The following is a 10,189-nucleotide window of genomic DNA, read 5'->3' on the forward strand; positions in this document are numbered from 1 at the left end:
ACCCCCGGCACAGGCTCCTCCGGTCCTGCACCACTTCCACAAGAACCCGGGAGTCGGGAATGGTCTTGGACAGGCATGGGGCAGAGAGGGGGCATGGCCACACCAGTAGAGACAGGACATACCTGGGTGGACCTTCACCCTCTGTGTCCATGCAAAGCCCCCAGGGGCTATTGAAATGGGGGCACAGCTGGTATGTGCCGGGGTCTGAATCAGTGCCAACAGCCACTTAATAGGGGAAGTGCAAATTGTCTCTCCTCCATCCCAATAACCTGGCATTTTGCTCTCCCATACAGGCACTCCTCTGTCCTCTGTGCCAGGGCAGGGGATTTAAGTCTTGTTCGACAGAGCAGAGAGTGTCCCTTCCCCAGCAGGCAGCTGGCATGTGCAAAATCTGCAGCCAAAACCTGAGCCATGCCTGTGTGCACCCGAGCACCCTGGTACTTTAGAACCCAGCCCAGCCCATCCGTGGCATTGAGAAACAATATTTGCACCCCAGCTGTGGTTGGAAATGCACTCGCCCTCTCAAACAGCTCCTGTCCCCAGCTCCCTGCACTCACCTTCTCTTCTCACCTGGGCTCTTGCTCAAGGGCTAGTGATTGAAAATGCAGGCTTGTCAATCCCAGGATTTTAGAGAGACAAGGTGGGGGAGGTAACATCTCTTATTGGACCCGCTTCTGTTGGTGAGAGAAATAAGTTTTTGAGGGGACACAGATCTCTTCTTCAGGTCAAGCTTGGTGTAGCTCGAAAACTTGTCTCTCTCACCAACAGCAGTGGGTCCAATAAAAGATCTCACCTCCCCCCTTGCCTCTCAGCGCCTGACAGTGAAACGCACCTGGTCCTCGGCAGGGCAACTAGCTGGAAGCGCAGAGCCCAAGGCAGCCGTCTCCTTTGTAACACACTACAGCAACTCTGCCGAGAAAATGGCAAATGAACTCTGCAGAGTTCTTAGAAATGTCAAGGCGTAGAGAACAGAGAATAGTGGCTACATACACCACAGTCTCCATCTTGACCCTGATTGGCCCAAACAAACTTCCCTGAAACACTGGGACTACATCCAAAACTGGACTTTGCGGCATTGGCCCTTCCCTGCTGGATGACGCTTAGGTCCCTTGGCGGGGCAGGAGGCTGGCTGGGGCAGCCCAGCAAAGCGAGTCTGGGAAGGGAAGCGGATGAAAGCCTGGCATTTTTCGCCGGAGAGGGTGCCAGGTCGGATGGCTGGCTGGTGTTTGTGTTGTGGGAGCGGCTCGGGGCTGCCTGCTGCCCACAGATGTTGTCAGTTGGATGAACTCAGCGTCTGGGTGGGTATCTCAACGTGCGGGTGGCGCTGGGGTGACACAGATCACGCAGGGAAGAGCCTTTGCAGCCCCCTTGTGTAACGTGCTTCCAGGGGTTTTCAGCAACTTTCTGCAAACCCTGGGTTGCATTTCAGGGGCTGGGAGAAGCTGCTTAGTGGGGCAGCTAAGATTCCAATCTCATGCTCGCCCGCACGTCTCCCTGCTGCAGGGGAATAGCCCCCTAGCAGGGGCAACTCAGGGACAGGCCATCCCTGAGTCAGACCAGCATCTGTCATCAAACACGAGGGCATGAGCACACGCCTCTCCAGGGACCCAATCGGCACAGAAAATGCTGGCGGACCTGATGGCTCAGAGGGTTGCTCGTGGGAGACAGGGGCTTTCACCAGGCCCAGATCAGCTCAGGGCAGCCGTGACTGAAACACCTCTCACTTGGGGTCACCGCTGGCTGCTTGGGGTCCAAGGGAAATGAGTTCGGTGGCTCTCATGCTGGTTCCTAGCTGGGGACAAGAGACCCCGCTGTTTGCGGTCACTGCCGAAAGCTGAGAAATGATGGCGCTCCCCTCGCAGCTAGGGAGACGGGATCTCCAGGCGGAGGCTGGCTGGGGGGATCTTGCACTGCGGCTGCCCCTGCAGGGCCTGTCCGACAGAGCGCGAGCTCAGGCTCCAGGCTGGGCCCTTCCAACGAGCACACACCGCAGGGCACAGCACACAAGATGTAGCCAGCCCTGCGCTACGGGCGAGGTCAGGGCGCTACGTGGGGCCTCCAGACGACTGCCCCCCCCTTTGACGGCTGGTGCAAGGAGGGGCCTGCTCCAGGCACTCCCAGGCCAGGAGGAAGAACGCCAATCCCCTCCTGATCAATGGGGAGCCAAGAAGCCTACCCCAGGTCTGCAACCATGCCAGGCCCTACAGCATAGGTGCTGGAACTAGGGGTGTGGGGGGTTCTGCAGCACCCCCTGGCTTGAAGTGGTTTCCATTATGTCCAGGGTTTACAGTTTGGTTCAATGGCTCTCAGCCCCCCTGCTATACAAATTGTTCCAGCCCCCCGGCCCTCCCGAGAGACAACGCACAGGGCAGTCCAGCGGCAGCGGGCACGAACGGAGCCAGGTGCCCACCTGCCACTGGCCCCCCACCCCCTCGCCCCACCAGACCAGCCATCCCCACGTGCTGGCTACGGGTGGCAGGTGTGTCCCAGAGGAAGCCTGTGGGCGGGGATGACTCACGCTGCCTCTGGCATTTCTTTAGAGTCGGACTGTGTCTGCAGGCCCAGCCCGGAGCCTGGAGCGCCTGTGGGCTGCCTGCCCTGAGACACCCCTTGAGCCACAGTTCCTCTGCTTCTGCCGGCCGGTGCCCCCAGCCACTGCTGCCCCGGGCCAGCTCAGCGGCTGCTCCTGCACGTAGGGGCTGTCCATCCCCACCCCCGCAGGGAGCAACCAGGCACATCGACCCCCCTTCCCCGACACACCCCGCCCCATGGCTCCCCCCCAAGTCTGAATCACAGTCTAGCCCTTATGCTGCAAGCACGGTAATGGGCCCCTCCAGGACTCTGCAGCAGCCAAGCCGGGGTTTTGAGGATCTCAGTGATGCCTAACCAGTGGCATCAGATGCCTAAGTCCCTTTGTGGCTTTCCCTGGGCCTCGCTCCCCAGCTGTACAATGAGGAGAAGGGCACCCCACTGCCACCCAAGGGCTGGTGAGGGTGGACACAGTGAAGACTGCGAGGCGCTCGGTAACAGGGTAACAGGGGCTATGTAAAAAAAGGAGTATTTGTGGCACCTTAGAGACTAACCAATTTATTTGAGCATAAGCTTTCGTGAGCTACAGCTCACTTCATCAGATGCATTCAGTGGAAAATACAGTGGGGAGATTTATATACATAGAGAACATGAAACAATGGGTGTTACCATACACACTGTAAGGAGAGTGATCAGGTAAGGTGACCTATTACCAGCAGGAGAGTGTGTGTGTGTATGTGGGGGGGGGGAACCTTTTGTAGGGATAATCAAGGTGGGCCATTTCCAGCAGTTGACTAGAACGTGTGAGGAAGGGGGACTAAACATGGGGAAATAGTTTTACTTTGTGTAATGACCCATCCACTCCCAGTCTTTATTCAAGCCTAAGTTAATTGTATCCAGTTTGCAAATTAATTCCAATTGAGCAGTCTCTCGTCGGAGTCTGTTTTTGTTAGGTGCCATAAGTCCTCCTGTTCTTTTTGCGGATACAGACTAACATGGCTGCTCCTCTGAAACCTGACAGGGGCTATGTAAGCACCTAAGATAGCTAGAAACCCGCCTGAAGCAACCTGAGAAGTCAAGTCACCCAGAAGAAGCTGCCCAGCCTAGCTCAGCGGGGGGCCCAAAGGTGAGCCTGTGCCACCATGCCCAGCAGCACCCAGGAGCACTCCCTCGCTGGCGTTTATAGCCCTGCACGTGTGATGTGAGTAAACTGCAGTAATGAAAAGCAGCTCAGCATGGAGCGTGTGTGGGCTGGAGGGAAAACTGGCTCCCATGTGTGTACGGGGTCCCTGTAATGAGGCCCAGTCGGGGTATGAGCTCCAGGCGCACACTGCATCACCCCTGGGGTCGCTCCCTGGGGTGGCCCTTCTTCTGGCTAACGGCTCCCTCCAGTTACGCAGGGCAGAGAGTTGCACAAAAGCAGGGCGGGTGAGAGGACGTTTGGCTCTCTCTGACTGCAGAACGCGGCTGGAGTTGGCTGGAGAGTTCAGCCCCGCAGCCTTGCTATGCGTCACTGTCCACTTGGGTCACATCACGGGGGCGCCAGGTTGCTGGCTCGGGTGGGGCAGTTACTCGGACGGTCGGCCTGTTAGCGCAGGGTTGGCCTGTTTGTACAGGGCCCTGATCCTGACTGGAGCTCGGGGGAGCTACCAGAGTAATAAGAACTACTTTGTATGGCTGGCGATTGTCCCCAGGAGCTCGGTCTAGTGGGGACAGAAACCAGCAGGGTTGTACTTGCCCGGGGCAGTTCAGGAGCTTTCCTGTGGAGCTAAAGAGAAAGCTCCATTTTGATGCTTCACCCTCCTGTCTTTGCCCATGACCTCCTCGCCCCGGAGTGGCAGAGCACTGGCCTGCTCAGTTCACCTCAGGGCTTCGCACATGTCATGAAATGGTTTTGGTAGTGAGTTTAGTGCTGGTGAAAGGTGCTAGGCAGACCGCACAGGAACCGGTGCTGCGAGCTTCTCCATGCCAGCGTGCCAAGGACCGGGGTGGGGGGATGAGTCCATGACTCACTCCTGCCCCTCGCAGGGCACAGGCAGTAATGCGTCGCATCTCTATGGGTCATCCCCGGATCTCGAAACACTTTCCAAGCGTATCGGTCCCGCAACGTCATACATGGGTGAGCTGAGGCAGGGGGAGGTTAAATGACTTTACCATGGTTGGACAGGTGCAGATCCAGGCTTAGAACCCAGGTCTCCTGGCTCCTTGCCCCATCCGCGGCCTCCCTAATGAACAGTAACACTTTGCAGGTGTGGCTGAGCATCCTGAAACATCTAATGGTTTAAGGCTCTCGTCACCCCCGAGCTGTAGGGCCTGGGTCGCAGGGGAGCAGCCAGGGCTCTTTCTGTGCAGGGTTCTAGCCTAGAACCCAGGAGACTGTGCTTCGGGTCTCGGCCCCAGGCAAGTCACTTAGCCTCTGGGGGCTCTAGCTCCCTGGTTGCCCTCCCTCGTGGGGTAAATATGTTACAAAGCGCCAGGAGCTCAGCTCCTACACCAATGGGGGGGCACAAGCAGGGTTCAGTTTATACTGCACATGCCTCCAGGCCGCGTGCCTTCTCTTTTAGATTAAAGGAAAACAGCCGCAGAAGAAAGACCAAAAGGCCAATCCCCTGGGAGCAGTGCAGTGTGTGCATCTCCCCTGCCACACGCTGCTGCTGACCCACGGACAAGACGGCGGCTGCTTCTGTCCGACAGCAGAGCCTAGGGACGTCATGGTGCAGCGCGGAGACCCAGGCCCCAGGTGGTACACACACCACGTCCAGCTTGGTGACTCGCCTGGAGGGGGTTTCCCCAGCAGCACCGTGCCTTTGTCACCAGGCTGGGGCCCTTGTGCAAGGCTGATGCAGAGAGCGGATGGGCGCACAGCTCTCCGGGGGGGTCTCCCGCCCAAGCACAGGCCGTCCCCGGCATGCCTTTACCAGAAGCGCTATCAGAAGTCTGGCGTAAGGTGATAGGCCTGCTGGCACTTCATCTGAACGTGGGCTCTCCTTGGGCCTGGCTTCAAACCCTGCTGAGGACCAGGTGGGGGTGAAAAAAGCACGTTTGTAAAAGCTGACATAAAGAGCCTGGAGAGAATTGCTGGAAGGACTTTTGCCAATGGACATGGCAGATTCTCCATCACTGCAGTCTTTACATCAAGACTGGATGTTTTCCTAGAAATATAGCCAAGCTCGCCCACAGGATACAGGTGAGGAGGTTGGACTAGATGATCATAATGGTCCCTTCTGGCTTTACAATCTATGAAGCGATGAGGGGGGCTGAGATATCTGTCCTGCCATGGCAGCATCCCAGACCTCACCCACCCTCACGTGAAATGAGTTATATGCAGAGCTGGGACTGAACTCTACATTTGGTATAGTTCTGGAGTCTGGCCCATTCTAGAGAGAGGAGCCAGGCATACATTTCAGATTCAGATCTAAGTTCAGCTGGCTGCTTGGAACTGAGATTTTGGTTTGGTTTCATCTTTATTTATTTGTATCGTCGTTGTACCTCTGAACCCTCGTCATGGACCGAGACCCCTCTGTTCTAGGGGCTGTCCAAACACAGAACGAAAAGATGGTACCTGCCCCAAGGGAATGGATTTCTGTTGCTAGGGTCTCATCTGGTTGACTGTCCGCTATTTGGCAGCTGCTGTGTAGAAGACTATTTTCATAGTTGTGGGAATTGTAAGTGCATTGTTAGTTAAGGACGGAGGGTTCCTTTAAGCCCTGGAATTCTGCATCAGCCCCTGGAACTCATTGCCAGGGGATGTTGTGAAGGCCAAAAGTATAACTGGGTTCAAATAAGACTTAGATACGTTCATGGAGGATAGGTCCATCAATGGCTTTTAGCTCCGTATGTCCCTAAACCTCCAACTGCTAGAAGCTGGGATTGGATCACTTGAAATTGCCCTGTTCTGTCCATTCCCTCTGGCACTGGCCACTGTCAGAGACAGGATACTAGGCTAGATGGACCATAGGCCGTTCTTATAAAAGACAAGAATCACATGTAGCAGCTGACTCTTGATTGGGAGATTCAGGGAGGAGAGATCTCTGGGAAGAGGATCCTTGAGTCTCCCTGGCTGCAGCTAGAGCTCATATTGCTCTGAATAATTGTCTGGGAATGACACTCGGAGGCCTCTTGTCCTGCCATGGGCTTTAGTTTATTTTACTGTGTTTGCAAGGGTGGGAACTCGTGAAACGTTTCAATGATGTGTTCCCTGGACTTCCCCACCCCAGTAATGAACAGATGGGTCTTTGCCACCAGGGATCTGGCCTGCTGCCCTCCAGCTAAAGGATCACACCTTCACCAGCCCTGTAGAAAGCAAAGCAGACAGCATCTGCTTTTGACTCGATGTTTTTGCTGCTTGCCCCAGAACGGAAAAGTGAAAAACTGCCACTTTGCAGTGCAATCAGTGCCCTGCCCTGGTGAAAATGAGCACTTGCTCACAGGCTGCGGGCGCTTTGCTCTTCCACAGATCAAAATGGGGCAGTAACAACTTCCGCTCACCCTGCCCTGAATTCTCACAAGGGCATCTAGCTGAGAGCTATCAGAGCTGGTACTGCTCGCCTGCGATGTGTGATCGAAGGAGAGAGCGAGAGCAAGAACCCAGCGTCCCCTTTTGCAGGCAAGGAATGGAAACAAATACATGAAGGGAAGTGCAGCGGGACAGCGGAACGTAGGAGAAAAGGGCCAGTTTATGAAACACCAGGCGAATCCAAACAGGTGAAGTCACCCCAGCCTCAAGCCAGACGAGTGTAAATTAGCTCGGCGTGGCTGTGATTTCCAGGACGTCTCCAAGATAAACAGCCCTCACCCTCGCCCAGAAAAGCTCTTATGGAAACTTCTCGTCCAACACTCCTGCCTCTGTCTGCAGCAGCGAGTGGGCTGTGGCGATTGGCCTCTCCTTAGAGCTACAGCCTAAATCATCAGTTACAATGAGTTTTTCTACCAAACGGGCAATTGGGCAGCTCAAATGCTGGGGACGCTGGGGAGCTGATCTCCTGGGCGAGGCGCTGCCGGTCACTTCCCACGCACAGGACTATGGGGAGGTGCTGTCTGCCCCCTGTTGCACTGCTCAGCCATTCCACAGCAGAGTGGGTAGCTCAGAGGAATGGGCAATGGGATCCAGGGGCCTGATTCAGCGAGGATCAAAGCCCTGTACGCTATTAACTACACAGTGTAAAAGACAGTTCCCCACGCCCCTGCAAGGGAGCACAACTTACAGGCTTGATCCCATGCTTGTTGAAGTCAATGGCAAAGCACCTCAGCTTGCCACACACTAACTCCCTGTCTAGACAAGCCCTGACTCTCTTGCCTAGGTCCTACTGGCAGGAACTGACCCCAGATGTCCCCAGTGCCTTAATCACATGACCATCCTTCCTGGCTGATACTTAGCACTAAGCCTCACCTTGCCTGAGACCGAGAGTTACATGGGCCTCTTGCCCTCTCCCCATCTCTGACCCTAGACACAGGTTACCCAGATCCAGGGCGAGGGACAGACAGGTGTGGACAGGCAGATTTCACTCTCCAGAGATCTCAAGCTAGCACCGGTCAGGAGCACTAGGTTTGCTGTCCTGTGCACCAAACTCCATTGCAGTGTCCTTCGATACATCCCAGAATGGACAAGTCCAAGCCTCAGCAATCGTCCCCCTCTGGAGAATTATCACAGTCAATGAGCAGACTGTCCATCTGCAGCATTTTCTGGCCTAAGCAAAGTCTTGGTGAAAGCCAAAGGCAGTGAGCAGGGGTGGCCAGATTATTCATGCTGCAAGACTTCTCCTGCCAGTCAGGCGGTAGCAGAGCATCACTAAGGAAAATGTTTGGAGATTCCACTTATGTCCGGGGCTGCACATTCCTCAACCGAGTCCATCATCACCCAGTCCTGGTCCAAACTAGCCGACCCAGGGGGTGCATACAGCACACCTGGGATCCGGCTGCCATGTGCCAAAAGCTGTGGCAAGCCACAGAGAGTGATGACGTGGGCTACAGAAGAGTAGGCCTGCAAGGCTGAGTGGGGGGTGGCTGAGACCAGCTGAGGCTGACGGGACAGGGCTGAGTGGAGCGAAGGGATCATGTTTCCAAGCTGTGATGGTAATGAATCTGTCCCAGTGGGGTTTACACGGTGGGTAGGCCTGGAAAGCAGATGTTCCCCTAACTGCCAGTGTCTGAGGACCACACAGTCCTGTTGAGACCTGGCCCCCTGGGCAGTCCCAGTGGCTCCCTGAGCTTGATGGGTGCTGCTCAGCTGATGGGTTTGTTTTTAAAGCCTGGATGAAAGTTAAACCCACCGGCCACCCCAGTCATGAATAAATGACACGGCGGATACCTAACCTGGCTCCTCTGGGAGGCGGGCTGCAAATACTAAGCAGCAGCACCTGCTGAGACTCGGGGTGTCTGGAAACCGTCGTAACTGAGAGCGGTCTCCCCACCCAGACTCAGCTCTGAAAGCTCCCCCCAGCCCGTGGGAAGGTGCCAGGGAAATGGTTGGAAGAGGCCACAGGGTAGCTGGCTTTGTGAAGGGGCTGGGTAGGACCATTGCTAGTTTTACGCTCTGGGATAAGGGTGATTGGGTCTTGTGCTTTCACGTTTCAGCTGGCCCCTCCGCAAGGGTCAGGAAGGAAACGTGCCTCTTATGTTCAGCTCTGCACAAATAGCCAGGTGCATTATGGGTTGGAGGCACTGGTTTCCCAGGAAGCACTGGGGCAGGTTCAGATGGACCGATGGATTTTTCTGATATGGCAAATGCTGCCTTCCTCCCCTGAGTGTCTGCTTTGAATGGGGCCCACAATACAGGGTCATTTCTGCAAGGCCAGCTGGGCAGAGATGCCAAGGCTAGGATGGGAGCATCCTCGGATACAGCCAGACACAGCCCCAGTGCCCAGCTTACATTAGATAGCCTCTCTTGGGAAGGTCCCAGGCAGGTCTCAGTTCTGCATCCTCCTTAGCTCAGTGCATGAAATGACCACAGACGCTGGCTGGGCCTGTCTCGGGAGCCCATGTCTTCAAAGGGAGAAGATGATGCCTTCCCTCGTACTCTGCATCAAGACCAGGCCGGGGCTTGGCAGCCCCCTCGGGCGCACACACACAGTGAGAGAGACGGCAGCCCACATTCACTGGAGGGGCAGAGAGGCCCTAGCCTGAAACACAGGTGGGGATTTGTAGGCTGTCGCCTGGAGGTGCTGGGAGGAGAGGAAGGCTGCCCCCCCCCGGAAGCTACACCCAATAATGGGGCCCTGGGTCTGTTGGTGAGGCAGTTTTCTCTGGAGTCTGTGATAACCTGAAGCTCCAAGCACAGCTAAGGCTTTGGTGCCCTGCCCTGCAAGGCTCTGGGCAGCACCCCCAGTCCCTGACCATCAGATCCCAGATGTGCCATTGGGGATTCTTTAGTAGTTTCAATTCAGATATCCATGGACGTGAGACACCAGGCCAAGGGAATGCGACCGGTGACTCCGTAAAGAGGTGCCTGCATAATAGATCAAGGAAAAGTGATTAAGGAAGGGAAGGGATATGAATAATTGAGGACTAATCAGGGACTATCCAGAGTAACCGGAGACCGAACTGGGCTGCATTTAGGCGGATGGGAGATTGAAAGAGGAGACGGACACGTCCCACTCCCGCACCACAGAGATTATACAGGGCTTCGGGCTCATCAAGAGGTGGAAAAAGTGGCAGCAGGGCT

The sequence above is a fragment of the Lepidochelys kempii genome, chromosome 22 (assembly GCF_965140265.1).
Source record: "Lepidochelys kempii isolate rLepKem1 chromosome 22, rLepKem1.hap2, whole genome shotgun sequence".
NCBI lineage: Eukaryota > Metazoa > Chordata > Testudines > Cheloniidae > Lepidochelys > Lepidochelys kempii.